General features: G+C 41.0%; 1 long non-coding RNA gene across 2 annotated transcripts; it reads right to left on the bottom strand.

Annotated features, from left to right (window-relative positions):
- Positions 1–534: 534 nt before the first annotated feature.
- Positions 535–12,941, bottom strand: LOC138989966 (uncharacterized). 2 transcript variants are annotated; one of them, XR_011466154.1, is made up of 3 exons: positions 12,576–12,941; positions 4,296–5,184; positions 535–2,070 (listed from the first exon to the last, which is right to left on the bottom strand). It is a non-coding gene; the product is annotated as an uncharacterized lncRNA (long non-coding RNA). The 2 variants fall into 2 exon arrangements; XR_011466155.1 differs by having other exon boundaries at positions 4,566–5,184.
- Positions 12,942–14,152: the final 1,211 nt, after the last annotated feature.

Here is a 14,152-nt window from a genome sequence, read left to right as displayed (position 1 = left end):
TGTATTGACTAGTGGCATGATAGGCTGAATAACACAGTCCTTACAAGCCTGGGTGCTGAAATTAGATCATCTGAGTTCAAGTCCAGGCTGCGATGTTTACTTGTAGTTACCTGGGAAACTTCCTTAACCTTTTAACTACCAGTTTATGCTTAAAGTTTAATTTTATTTTTAATGATGACAGTTAAATGTACAAAAGGGCATATGTATAGTTTATAGACTAATAAAACCAATGCCTGGATACCTTTCAACTAGATAAAGAAATAGAGCATTGTGCATACTTTTTTCAGGTCTTACATGTGTTCCTCTTCTGTGCAACTTCCATCTTCATTTAACCCCTAGAGCTAACCATTTTTGTGGATTTTGGTTTTATGTTTATGTTTTTCTATCTGGAGAAGGCAATGGCACCCCACTCCAGTACTCTTGCCTGGAGAATCCCATGGAGGGAGGAGCCTACTAGGCTATAGTCCATGGGGTCACAAAGAGTTGGACACGACTGAGCGACTTCACTTATATTATGTATGTGTGTGTGCTTAGTCGATCAGTCATGTCCGACTCTTTGTGACCCCATGGATGGTGGCCCATCAGGCTCCTCTGTTAATGGGAACTCTTCAGGTTAGAATAATCGAGTGGGTATTCAGGCCCTCCTCCAAGGGATCTTCCCAACCCAGGTCTCCTGCATTGCAGGCGAATTCTTTACCGTCTGAGCCATATATATGTATTATATAATAATACATATATATACACACACACCCTATCAATAAATAGTATATTGATTCGTATTACTTGTTTTTGTACTTTATTAAGCTGAAAATTCTATAATGTATTTTTCTTTGATATGCTTTTTATCCTTTTAGCTATATTTATGAGATTTCTGTCAGTTCAGTTCAGTTCAGTTGCTCAGTTGTGTCTGACTCTTTGTGACCCCATGAATCGCAGCATACCAGGCCTCCCAGTGCATCACCAACTCCCGGAGTTCACTCAAACTCATGTCCATCGAGTCAGTGATGCCATCCAGCCATCTCATCCTCTGTCATCCCCTTCTCCTCCTGCTCCCAATCCCTCACAGCATCAGCGTCTTTTCCAATGAGTCAACTCTTTGCATGAGGTGGCCAAAGTACTGGAGTTTCAGCTTCAGCATCAATCCTTCCAAACAACACCCAGGGCTGATCTCCTTTCGAATGGACTGGTTGGATCTTCTTGCAGTCCAAAGGACTCTCAAGAATCTTCTCCAACACCACAGTTCAAAAGCATCAATTCTTCAGCACTCAGCTTTCTTCACAGTCCAACTCTCACATCCATACATGACCACTGGAAAAACCATAGCCTTGACTAGATGGACCTTTGTTGGCAAAGTAATGTCTCTGCTTTTCAATATGCTATCTAGGTTGGTCATAACTTTCTTCCAAGGAGTAAGCATCTTTTAATTTCATGGCTGAAATCACCATCTGCAGTGATTTTGGAGCCCCCCACCAAATAAAGTCTGACACTGTTTCCCCTGTTTCCCCATCTATTTCCAATGAAGTGATGGGACCAGATGCCATAATCTTCATTTTCTGAATGTTGAGCTTTAAGCCAACTTTTTCACTCTCCTCTTTCACTTTCATCAAGAGACTTTTTAGTTCCTCTTCACTTTCTGCCATAAAGGTGGTGTCATCTGCATATCTGAGGTTATTGATATTTCTCCCTGCAATCTTGATTCCAACTTGTGCTTCTTCCAGCCCAGTGTTTCTCATGATGTACTCTGCATATAAGTTAAATAAGCAGGGTGACAATATACAGCCTTGATGTACTCCTTTTCCTATTTGGAACCAGTCTGTTGTTCCATGTCCAGTTCTAACTGTTGCTTCCTGACCTGCATACAGGTTATGAGATTTAGCCATGTACTTATAGTCCATTTATTTTCAGTCCTAAGTGGAATGCTGTTTTATGACTTCATCTCTATTTAGTCATTCTCTTCTTAATGGATATTTGGGTTGTTGCAGTTTTTCAGTATGACAGACAATTCTGTTATGCACATTGCTAGATTTTTTTCCTGAGGCACATCTGCTGAAGTTTCTTTAGGGTGTAAACCTGGGAAAGAAATGGTCACAGTCACGTATGTTCAGTGTTATGCTCAACTGCTTTCTATATTTGTTGCAAAACCAGTTACTGACTCATAGAGTAAAGAGTTCCCATTTCTCCACTTCTTCACCAACACTTGATACTGTCACATTTTAAATCTTTGGCAATATAGTAAGTGCAAAATATATCTTATTGTTGTTTTAACTAATAACTTTCACTTCCAATGAAACTGGGTGGTGCTAGTGGTAAAGAACCCACCTGCCTATGCAGGTGATTTTAAGAGACATGGATTTGATCCCTAGGTCAGGAAAATCCCCTGGAGGAGAGCATGGCAATCCACTCCAGTATTCTTGGCCTGGAAAATTCCACGGGCAGAGGAGCCTGTCAGGCTATAGTCCCTTGGGGTCACAAAGAATCAGACCTGACTGAAGTGGCTTAGCACACATACATTTATAATTATTTGCATTTTTCTCTTAGGTAAAATGCCTTTTTATGTTTGCTTGTCTATTTTTCTGTGTTTCTTTTTGCCCATTTCTCCCTTAGTCTGATCTTCCTCACTTATTTAATGGGAGGACTATTCTGGAACCTCTCTATTAGCCTTTAGAGCTCTCTGCTCTGATTCAAAGACTGATATTTTGTTTCTGCTAACTCTGTTTTCATATGTTGCATTTCCTCTCTTTGAAACATGCTTGTATGTATTAGGGATTGATGTCAGCTTGTGGCCCTGTCTCCTAGGTCAAGGACAGCATAGAATAAATCTTCTGTATAATTGCCCAAGAGAATTTTCTTTAACTTATTATTTTTAAATTTCCATTGACAATTAAAAATGAGATCTGTTTTTTCATTGTTTATATTCCCTCAAATATAAGTTGGGCACATATTTATGACTGGCCAGAATCTAAAGTTTTCTATCAAAGACATAATGAGGATGGCTTTCTCTTCCCTTTTTCTTCTGTTCTTTTATGGTGGTGGAATTAAGAAAAAAAAAATCTAGGAGATAATTCTTCCTGTCTCTGCAAAGTTAAATACATAATCATAGCTTGTTTTTAAGATATTTTATTATGAGTCTCTTCATTCACTCTGCCTCAGTTTCTAATTCATGTTTTCCTTCAGATCAATGGTTTCAAAGGCAACAAAAAATTAAAACAGAAAGAAATTCTCCCAAACTGGTGAACCAACTAACCAAGAGAAACTTCAACCCAAACTACCACCAAAGAACCCCAACAAGCATTATCAAATCTAAAAGTATCCTTTGATTCAGATCAGGAATTACACAGGAGCAACTAACATTTCTTGCACAATTGCCAGTGTCTGCTCCTACCTTCCGTTATGTTTTACCAAATTAGGCCTTCAACAGATTGGAGCAGACTCGGCTGCACTGGGGAGGGCAATCTGCAATTGATCCAAATGTTAATCTCCTCCAGAAGCATCCAGAAATACCCTCATAGATATATCTAGAATAATGTTTAATCAAATATCTGGAAGCTCTGTAAAGTAATCGAGTAGACATATAGAATTAAACATTACAAAAGTGTTCCAACATTTAAAAGCAGGAAAACATGAAACTCCGAAGTTCATAGCATGGTAAGGAGGTAGTGATGGTTGTGCATATGTTGTGTAAATTGTGATCAAAGTCTCGTTGACCTATTTCCACAACAACTACACAGTGATAGATCACCCTTTAATAGTTGAGTGGTCTTTGTATGACATTGTCTATTAACAACATTTAAAAATTTTTAGAAAATATCCTCATGCAAAATCTCTGTGATTTTCCCCAGACTTTATATCAATTCTTCCCTTTGCTGGTTCTTTCTGCTACTTGAAAATTCTACCCTGCTTCTAATGTCGAATGCCATGACCCTTTGCTGCAGTGCACTGGTAAGTCTGTTCTTTTTGCCTGTCTCCTCTGGTCCCCTGAACAAATCAGGTTCGGTTGTTTTGGGTAATTTATTTGCCTAGGATTGGTTTTTTATTTTGTCCATATGCTGGACTGTTGCTTCTTAAGGTTTAGTATCACTTGGAAAACTTTCAATACACAGATTCTTAGGCCCTATTCCCAGATTACTGGGATACTGGTGGGGGGCGGGTGTTGCAGTGATGGTGGTGTTGGTGGGGTGTCAGAGAATTTACATTTCTAACAAGAAACCCAGGGATGCTATTGTTGCTAGTTTAAGGACCATAATTAGGGTTGTGCTATTCTAGATGGCACTTATAAAACCAATAGGATTGTTTACCTTTAGTATATATATATATATAGTGCATGATTGCCATTTCATTGGTGTCTTTTGGTTTCCAAATAAATATTTCATTATTTGAATCATTTTTGATCATTGGTTACTTCTCACGAAGTTGTTGGCTCTTTGAAGACCAACCCTTACTCAGATTTTGATCCATTGTAAAGTTAGTTCACACCATGCTCAGCAAGTATATGTTGATTGAATTAAAAGGGAAGAAAGGATTGATCAGTTGATGGAAGTTCGCAGCACGCAAGGCTCCAGGCTCACCTCTCACACCCGTATGCCACATTTCATCCAGACCCTGGAAACTGTGATCTGTCTCACTTCCTGCAGCAACTCACTGGCAGCCTTGAGACCACCCTGCCTCAGGCTGAGAAGTGAGAAATTCTGAAAGCAATCGAACACTGTAAATTTTCACAGCAGTTCGGCTGGAAACTGTTGGGCACAGATGTTTCTGTAATTTTGATATGCTGGGAACATTCTCCCGGCTCCAAGCACACAGGGCCTCAGCTTCAGTCTTCCACCTGGGTGCCTCAGTGGGCAAGTCTCAGTGCACTGAGGCTGTAATAGGAACCAGGTGGCAGCATGTGTCTGTCTTAAAAGAGCTGAACAAAATTCATGGCCCAGTACCATTCATTCCTTCCCTCTGGTCCCAGCTCCTTCCTCAGGGAGCTGGCTCTGGTGATGGCAGACCTCTCTGCCCACTCCAAAGTGAAGTGGTTCTCAGCCCCTTGTCCAAGATGGTTATGGAGTCTCACATTTGCTGTTGGGTGGAACTCTGGAGGCCTCCAGGGAATGGTTCTCAGCCCCTTGTCCAAGATGGGAATGGAGTCTCATCTTTGCTGTTGGGTGGAGCCCTAGAGGACTCCAGCTGCTCTTTGATTGGCTGTAAGAAAAGAATCAGGAAAAGGGTTTGGTGGTGTGAAAGAATATGACTCTTCCATATGATCTCTGTGTGATCAGGATCACTACCATCATTTGAAAATCCATAGAAGGATTTTGAAACTTGTGACATATTCCTTCCAAACTGGATTTGCATTTAGAGTATAGTATTGGTAAAGTATCTGCCTGCAATGTGGGAGATGCAGGTTCAATCCCTGGCTTGGGACAATCCTGTGGAGAAGGAAATGCAACTCACTCCAGTATTCTTGCCTGAGAAATCCCATGGATGGAGGAGCCTGGTAGGCTATGGTTTGTGGAGTTGCTCGGACATGACTTAGTGATTAAACCACCACCACCACCATTCCTCTTTTTAGTTAGAAATAGCTCTCATTTGGGTTTTCCAGATGACACTAGTGGTAAAGAACCTGCCTGCCAATACAGGAGATGTAAGAAATGTGGCTTCAGTTCCTGGGTCAGGAAGATCCCCTGGAGGAAGGCATGGCAACCCACTCCAGTATTCTTGCCTGGAGAATCTCATGGACATAGGAACCTGGTGGGCTACAGTCCATAGCGTCTTAAAGAGTTGGGCACAACTGAAATGACTTTGCATGCACACACACAGCTCTCATTTGCTTCAGGGTTCCTCCTGCTTCTGGAAACACAAGTAAGGCTATGAATAGCACAGGAGAAACATCTGCTACTGCTTGAAATGTACCCAGCAAAACTGACAAAAGTTCAATGAACTGGAAGCATTCTTTATGAATGTTTCTGGTTGGGATAACTTTAACCTCTGAAATACTGTAACCAAAGGTGTAAACAAGACAGCAGGTGAAGGATGTAGAACTGGAGACCTGGGAAGAGGAAGCAGACACTTCTTGGGAGGACCTCATGCAGTAGTTAGCCTCCTGCCCTAGTGACTCAGGTTAAGTAAGTATCGTTGTGCTTACAACTGTCAGTGTTGCTGGGTAACAAATGTCCTTCCATTTCTTTTCACAAGACATCTTCTTAACACAGCTGTTGAAAGACTTGTTTTTATAAACTCTCATATAACCTTTATGTCTTAATTTATCACTAATGTGTAACATTAGCTGTACTACTGTTAAACAAAAAAGTTTACCCTAGACAGTACTCACAAATCTTCTAAGAACCAAGAGGAGTATTTTTGTCCAGTTTTAGCTTTTATGTAGAACGTGTTCCATATTAAAATAGAATTTGATTTTTCTTCTTAGCTCCCATTATTCACTATGTTATTTCTTTAAAAAAGTAACTCGAACAGCTTTTTAAATCTATAACCTCCATATAGCTGGAACAAAGAAACAAAAAGATCCCAAGAAGAAATATTTGCTGTAACTAGAGTTGAGTGAGGTAACCGGTAAGATGAAATTTAAAGAAGCTTCCATAAAAAAATAACAAAATAGACACACCATTAGAAGTAGTAAGAAAGTTCAATAAGTTTGCTGTCAGATCAACTTATGTATAATTAAAGTTATTTTTCATCAGCAACAATCAACTATCAACTAAAAACACAGTAAGAAAAGAAGGTAGCCTTCATATTACCAATAAAAAGTATAAGCCATCTAGGAGTGAACTTAGTCAAAAGTACACAGATTTCTATGGGAAAAGGTTAAACATTATTGGAGTACACAGAAGATGATTTATGTACATGGAGAAACATTCCTTGTTGCTATATGGAGTGAGTTAATCTTATCAAGTTACTTCCTACTCGAATCAATATACATATACAATACAATTTCATTAAAATTCCAGTAAGATATTTTGATGGACTTGATAAAAATAACCTAAAAATATCTGGAAGGATTAAGATCCATGAATACCTAAGGGAGTTTAAAAAAAAAAACAAAGGGAATATTTTTCTTGCCAGGTATTAAGACATATTACAAAGAGTGTTATTTGTGTAAGTTGCATGCTCTGCAGGGTTAGTGTAGGCTGATGCAGACATTTTGGAGAACAATCTGCCAGTATTTGGCTAAATTAAGCGTACTCATACTCTATAATTCAGCACAAAATTCACACAGGTCCATAGGTGACCTGAATGGGGATGGGCACTGTAATGCTGCTATGAAAGAAGGTGTTGGAGGCAACTCAGTGTCCACTCCTTGGGGAGTGGATTGTTAAATGCAGGGTTGCATTTTATGGGGTACTATGCTGTAAGTTGGGCTTCCCCAGTGGCTCAGGGGTGAAGAATCTGCTTGCAAGGCAGGAGATGCAGGTTTGATTCCTGGGTTGGGACGATCTCCTGGAGGAGGCATGGCAACCCACTCCAGTATTGAGCCTGGTGGGCTACAGACCATAGGATTGCAAAAAGCTAGACACGACTGAAGAGACTGAGCACAACACGGGATGCTATAAGTTAAAAGCAGTGGACTGTATATGATAGACCTTAAAATAATACATCATTAAAAATCAGTAAATAGAATGAGATTACACACAAAAAAGCTTATTTTTATAGGAACAGGTAAAAACAAGTTCTGACAAACCTAGACAGTGTATTAAAAAGCAAAAATATCACTTTACCGACAAAGGGCCATAGAGTCAAAGCTATGATTTTTCCAGTCGTCAGGTATGAATGTGAGAGTTAGACCAAAAAGAAGGCTGAGGGCTGAAGAATTGATGCCTTTGAATTGTGGTGCTGGAGAAGACTCCCGAGAGTCCCTTGGACTGCAAGGAGGTCAAATCAGTCAATCCTGAAGGAAGTCAACTGTGAATTTTCATTGGAATGACTGATGCTAAAGCTGAAGTTCCAATATTTTGGCCACCTGATTGAAGAGCCAACACAGGAACAGACCCTGATGCTGGGAGAGATTGAAGGCAAAAGGAAAGTAGGGCGGCAGAGGATGAGATGGCTAGATAACATCACCGACTCAGTGGGCATGAATCTGAACAAACTCTTGGAGACAGTGAAGTACAGGGAAGCCTGGCGTGCTGCAGTCCATGGGGTTGCAAAGAGTCAGACATGACTGAGCAAGTGAACAACAAAAACACATGAGAATGGTTAGGACTAGAGTTAGTGTTAGAAAGACGAGTCAGAAACAGGCATTAAAGGGAAAATATGATAAAAGGAAAAGTGTACAGAATAATGATGATAATGTACCCTAACTGAAAGGCATGATTAATTTAAAAGTTTCAATTAAAAAAATGAACAAGGAAAAATTTTTAAAAATCCATTTAAAATTGCAGACTTCTCTGTTTTTCTATCTTTCTAGAGGATCTCAAGAAAATATTTTGGAGCAGAACTTATTCTTTACAGAAAAGGCAGCACAATAAAAAATAACATTTGAGTGAAGACTTCATGTAAGGCTGATCTCTGTGTCTTCACCAAGTCTGTCTCTTCTAGAACTAGTGGATAAATCTTGGAGCCCCTCCCCTTATCCAGTCCCTTCTGTCCAGGGGGCAATAGCCGAGCATATAAGGGGACAGCAAAGACGTTGGGAGGTCAAGGTGGAGACATCTTTGGCCCAATCCAACTCCTGAGTACCTTATGTGGGCTTTTATTTCTCTGAAAGAACACTACTGTTAGCATAAGGATCTGGACTAGAAAGGGTGTTATCACTGCTGTGTGCTCAAGCATATCTATTTCTGACAGAAATCAATGCGGTAAGGACCCAGTGGGGCTTTAGTCATGGACTAATCTGATTCACTACTTCTCACTTTACTTGGAGTTTGAAAATTGGAACAGCCCCTTTGTTTTGAATAAACATTGGACTCATAGGCAATTCTAGGCCAAGGAAATCCCAAGAAAGAGAAACTGGATATCCTGTTAATTTGGACTTAAATTTAAATGGTTAAATTGAATGTTAGGAAGAAAATGGACACTGTTTTGGTGAAGTGGGTCATACTGGTTACACAACCCGATTCTAGAACTTCAATAAACAATTTAGAGTACCCATTAGGTGCAAGGCATTATCCTAGAAAATGAGATGGTTTCATGATGACTCAGATATGACTTTCCTTGAGATCACAATGAAACAATTTTTTTTTCATATAACAAGGAATCAAATTCCTTGGGGTTCATTTTGATCTTATTTGCAAAGGAAGGATCAAAAGTGTATTGACCTGGAGTTTATTGACCCACAAGAAAGGTAAGCTTGACTATACATTGCACAGTTGTCGTCCAGTCACTCAGTTGTGTCCATGGATGCCAGGCACTCCAGGCCTCCCTGTCCTTCATCATCTCCCAGAGCCTGCTCAAACCCATGCCCATTGAATCGGTGATGCTATCCAACCACCTCATCTTCTACCAGCTTCTTCTCCTCCTGCCTACAATCTTTCCCAGCATTAGGGTCTTTTCCAATGAGGCAGTTCTTCACATCAGGTGGCCAAAGTATTGGAGCTTCAACTTCAGTATCAATTCTTCCAAAGAATATTCAGGATTGATTTCCTTTAGTATTGACTGGTTGGATCTCCTTGCAGTCCAAGGGACTATCAAGAGTGCACAGTGGATATCCTATAGTCAAATCAAGTACACTTTAGAAATGGTACAACCATTATACCCCAGTCTCTCATTTAATTGTGTCTACTGTGGAGCTCTCTGCTTGACGTTCTGAGATGCCTAGGAAGGGCATGTTGCTTGGCACTGCTTAGGTCCTGCTGTAGCACTGGGTCAAGGCAATTGCTGCAAAAGAATCTCTGACAGAATGATCTCAACCTTCTGGGAAAGAAAGGCTTCACCTTGTAGAGACCTCTGTGGTTCTTTTTCTCCCTGGCCTGTTTGCTCTCTCCTTGCCTGTCATAACTATATTTACGCACCACCCAACCCTTCCCATTAAAAATGACTGGGATGGTGGGGCCCTAATGAATCACTCTCTAAGCATCTAAGTCACAATAATCAATTACAGCTCCCTGTCACCCGGACAATGATCTCGGTGAATCGGTGATCTTTACGTAAGCTTGTTAAGAGATCCATTAGAAGAGGGTGAGGACTCTCTCTCCCCTTTGAAATATTATTCCAACAAGAAGCCACATGCCTGTGAGGCTCTTTGCTCACAGGATTTGAGGCTTTGAGTCATGGATCAGCAGTGAGGGAATTAAGAAGACCTTTGGGATTCAACAAATTCTGCCAAAAAGAAAGCATCAGCCTACGTTGAAGGGTGTTGCCTTCCTGCACATTGTGAGGAAGGCTGCAGTGTTAGGGCTTCACTTTCTATCTCTAAAGAATCTACGCTCTTATCTCATCTTGGTCCATCACTAATTAGGGATTAGATAGAGCTGACAGAGCTGCAGTTGGCTGAGTCAGCTAGCTACAGTGCTGGTAAATTACCTAGGGCAAAGGAAGCGTGAGGATCCTGTTTAGAGATCCCAGTGGGGTTGAATACAGGAAGGAAGTTCTCTAAGACAGGGGTCCCCAACCTCTGGGATCAAATGCCTGAGGTGAAGCTGATGTAATAATAGTAGAAATAACGTGCACAATAAATGTCATGGGCTTGAATCATCCCGAAACCATCTTCCCTCCTCTGGTCCGTGGAAAAATTGTCTTCCACGAAACCAGTCCCTGGTGCTATAAAAGTTGGGGACCACTGCTCATATGTGCATGGGGTCAGGCAGCTATTTGGGGAAGGGGTAAAAGAACATGGGACTTGGATCTTGAACAGGGAGAGGTCCCCAGAGCTTCCATTAATGAAACAGTGACCTCCTGGTATATGTGTGTTCAGGGTATAGGGCTGGGTTTGGCACCTCTAAGCAACATTGCCCTGGTGTGTCCCCTTCTGCTTGATCTGTTAAAAGCCTGGCATGGGTACTGCCATCTTTCTTCTACAGACTTCTGAGGGGAAAGTGAGCAGGAGATATCTATTTGCAGAAATCTGCATGCAGAGGAATCCCAGAAGAATGATCCCTGGGGCACAAGTGTCCTTGCATGTATCATGTTGATCGCTGGCATCTCCTGGTCTTCCTGGCCTGCAACTTCTGCCTTCTCCAGCTATTTATCTGGGCTCTATTCTGTCCCCTGTAACAATCCTTATGGAGGCAGGAAGAAGCAAGTGAGCCCCAGTTCCTCCCTTCCCTCTGGACCTGATCAGGACCTGCTCATGAGACCTTCTCAGGCCTGGATGCGGTTGCCAAGACAACCCCCAGGCTTCCGTGTCTGCCTATATCAGGCCCCTCTGGCTCCATCCTCGTTCCTAGTTACTGAGCTACTAAATGGCTAGTCCTGTACGTACAGCATCTCATTTAATATTTGTAACCGTCCAGTGAAAGAAAATTACTATTCCAGATTTAGAGATAAGAATATTTAGGCTCAGAAAATTTAAATAATTTCCCAATCTCACACAGTTAATACATAATACACCCGGGGTTTTGTCTTAAGTCTTTCAAACTATTTTTTTTTTTTTTTTTGCTTCTAAGCAATTTGATGGTATGGACTAGGTAGTTTGTTTCTTCTTGAATTCCTGGGTTGTTCATAAGTTCCCCACCAGGGGCCTCTTTGGCTTCTATGTCCACTCCATACAGAAAGAAACTTTTAAGACAGGCCAATTGGGCCATACTGCCAGCTCACTGCAATCCTTTGAAATAAAGTGACAAATGTTAGTAGATATTCCAGACTGGGGATTTTTAAACCAACAGGATCTCTTTTAGTGATTATGCAAATTTGAGTTGTTCATTAACGTGTTTGCTCATTTTTTTTTTATTTGCAAATTTCAGAGTAAAACTTTCCATTTGCTGCCTAGTTGAAGATTATCTTACTGCAAAGCAATTGGTTAAAAAGAACTATTTATCATTTGCAACAACTTGTCTCTGTGATCAGGATTTATATTTTCCTTGGAAACTCTAGAACCAAAATAAAACGCTGAAATAAATTAGATGCTTCAGGTGAAATAAAACTCCAATCATATACTCCATTTCAAATTTTCATTCTGATAAAATCAATTCCGTTGTTTTTATAATTAGTAGATGTATTAATATCCTAAAAACTGGTTTTTAAAATATTGTTTATGTGTTAGGGTTGCATAGCTTTCATTTTTAAAAGAGAGTTCATCTATTAAAAATGTCTGAGGGACTTCCCTGGTGGTCCAGAGGTTAAGAGTTCTCCTCGCAATGCAGAGGATATGGGTTTGATCCCTGGTCAAACCCATGGAACTAAGATCTCACATGCCATGAAGCAACTAAGCCTGTGTGCAGCAACTACTGATTTCTTGCACTCTGGAGTTCAGATGCTGCAATGTGGATCCTGGATACTGCAATTAAGACCCGACATAGCCAAATAAATAAATAAGCAAGTAAATACTTTTAAAAAGTTTGATATATGTATAATTATGGCTGATTTGTGTTGTTGTATGGTAGAAACCGACATAACATTGAAAAGCAATTCTCCCCCAATTAAAAATTAAATTAAAAAATGTTTGAAAACCACTGCATAGACAGTCACTCATTTCCACTTACCTTCACTGAGTCCACATTTGTAGACCTCCCCACCTGCTGCCTTGTGCTCCAGTCTTCATAGTTTAGCTTTGGCCCCTGGATGTGGGGATTTCCTTGATGCCTTCCTTGCTATTTTGAAGCTTGCATGAGGTTTTCAGCTTTGCAAGCCTCAGCTTCTGCCCTTTTCTCAGGTCAGGACTCTCCTTTTCCATCCAGCCCTGAAGAAGCTGCTTCTTCTGAGGCTGTTTACTGTGGATGGATCCTGAGCTGGGACCTCCATTTGGAGGTATGGCCTAGTCTAGCTCTCTGCTCATTACTATCAGAGGGACCATCTGGGAGGCCCAGAGGTAAGAGCCTGAAGTTTACACTGTTCTTGCCCACACGGCAAGTCTGTCTATGGGCTGAGAAGAAGGCTTCTTGGCCATGGGAACTACCACCCACTGCCCAACCATTTCAAGGACCATTTAAAACACCAAAGTTTGCACTCTTCAGATTAAGCAGTACTGGAGGAAACAGAATTCCTGAGTCCTTGCCACGCACTATGCTAGGTGGCTCCTTGTGCATTTGCTCTTGTTTGCTTCTGGCTTGAGCTAAGTGGAATAAACAAAACAAAGAACCCATTAGAGAGCACTCATGAGACTGGGTTGGAGAAGTTTCCATTTATGGGGGAAGAAGTAAAGGGAAGTATTTGCCACCAGGGCAGGGATTTATTTATTCTGCTGGCGGTTCTCAGATTACACCTAAGGGCTCCAATGCCTTTGGAGAGCCCTGAAGGATCCCACGTCCACGGGTGGGAGCACTGGCACTCTGAACGGAGCCACACAGATGATTTTTGAAAAAAGTTCAGGACGCTCTCATTTGCCAGAGGACAAACAGCATGAGAAGGCACAATCTTCGTCTTCAAGGACCTTATGAGCTGGCTGGAAAAAAGAGGCACAATATGTACAAAGTCTTTAAAGATATTAGTCATGCATGACCCAACCTTCGGGGCCCAGGAGAATGAGTGATTCCAACAGCCCCAGGGGTCTAGGCAGCCCCTGGGAACTAGGTCTAGTCTATGCCGTGTTTGACAGGGTGCTTCTCCTTTTTGCACATTTTTCCTGTCTGGTGTGCAGTCTGCTTCCATAGTATTTTCTGCTTCTGTACTTACAAGGAGAGGAAATCTACCTGTGTTATGTTAAGTAACTGGTGGTGGGCGTAGGGGATAGTGTGAAGGTTTCTTATAAGGAATTGAAAAACCAGTTGGGCAATGGGGGCTTATAGCATTTAACCATTCTGTGACTCAATTTCTTCTAATAAGTCTAATAATAGTGATCACTCTTAAGGTTTTTATAAAAATAAGTAAATTAGATAATCCATATATTGCTTAACTCAGTGGGTGGCACGTAGTAGATCCTCGATATATGTAATTTCTAAGACCACTATTAAATTCTGGTTTCTCAGAACATTTACTTGTTGTGGGCTCCCATGCTCCAGTTCTGTATTCTCCCCAATCACTCTGTCTTGATTTCGGGACTTTCAAGTCCTTTCAATTTCAACTCTTGTTGCCCTTGCATGATTTTCTTCTTGTGTCCAACAATGTTCTCAGCAGTGACCCT

The sequence above is a fragment of the Bos mutus genome, chromosome 11 (assembly GCF_027580195.1).
Source record: "Bos mutus isolate GX-2022 chromosome 11, NWIPB_WYAK_1.1, whole genome shotgun sequence".
Taxonomy (NCBI): domain Eukaryota; kingdom Metazoa; phylum Chordata; class Mammalia; order Artiodactyla; family Bovidae; genus Bos; species Bos mutus.
This window is presented reverse-complemented; position numbering and strand designations above follow the sequence as displayed.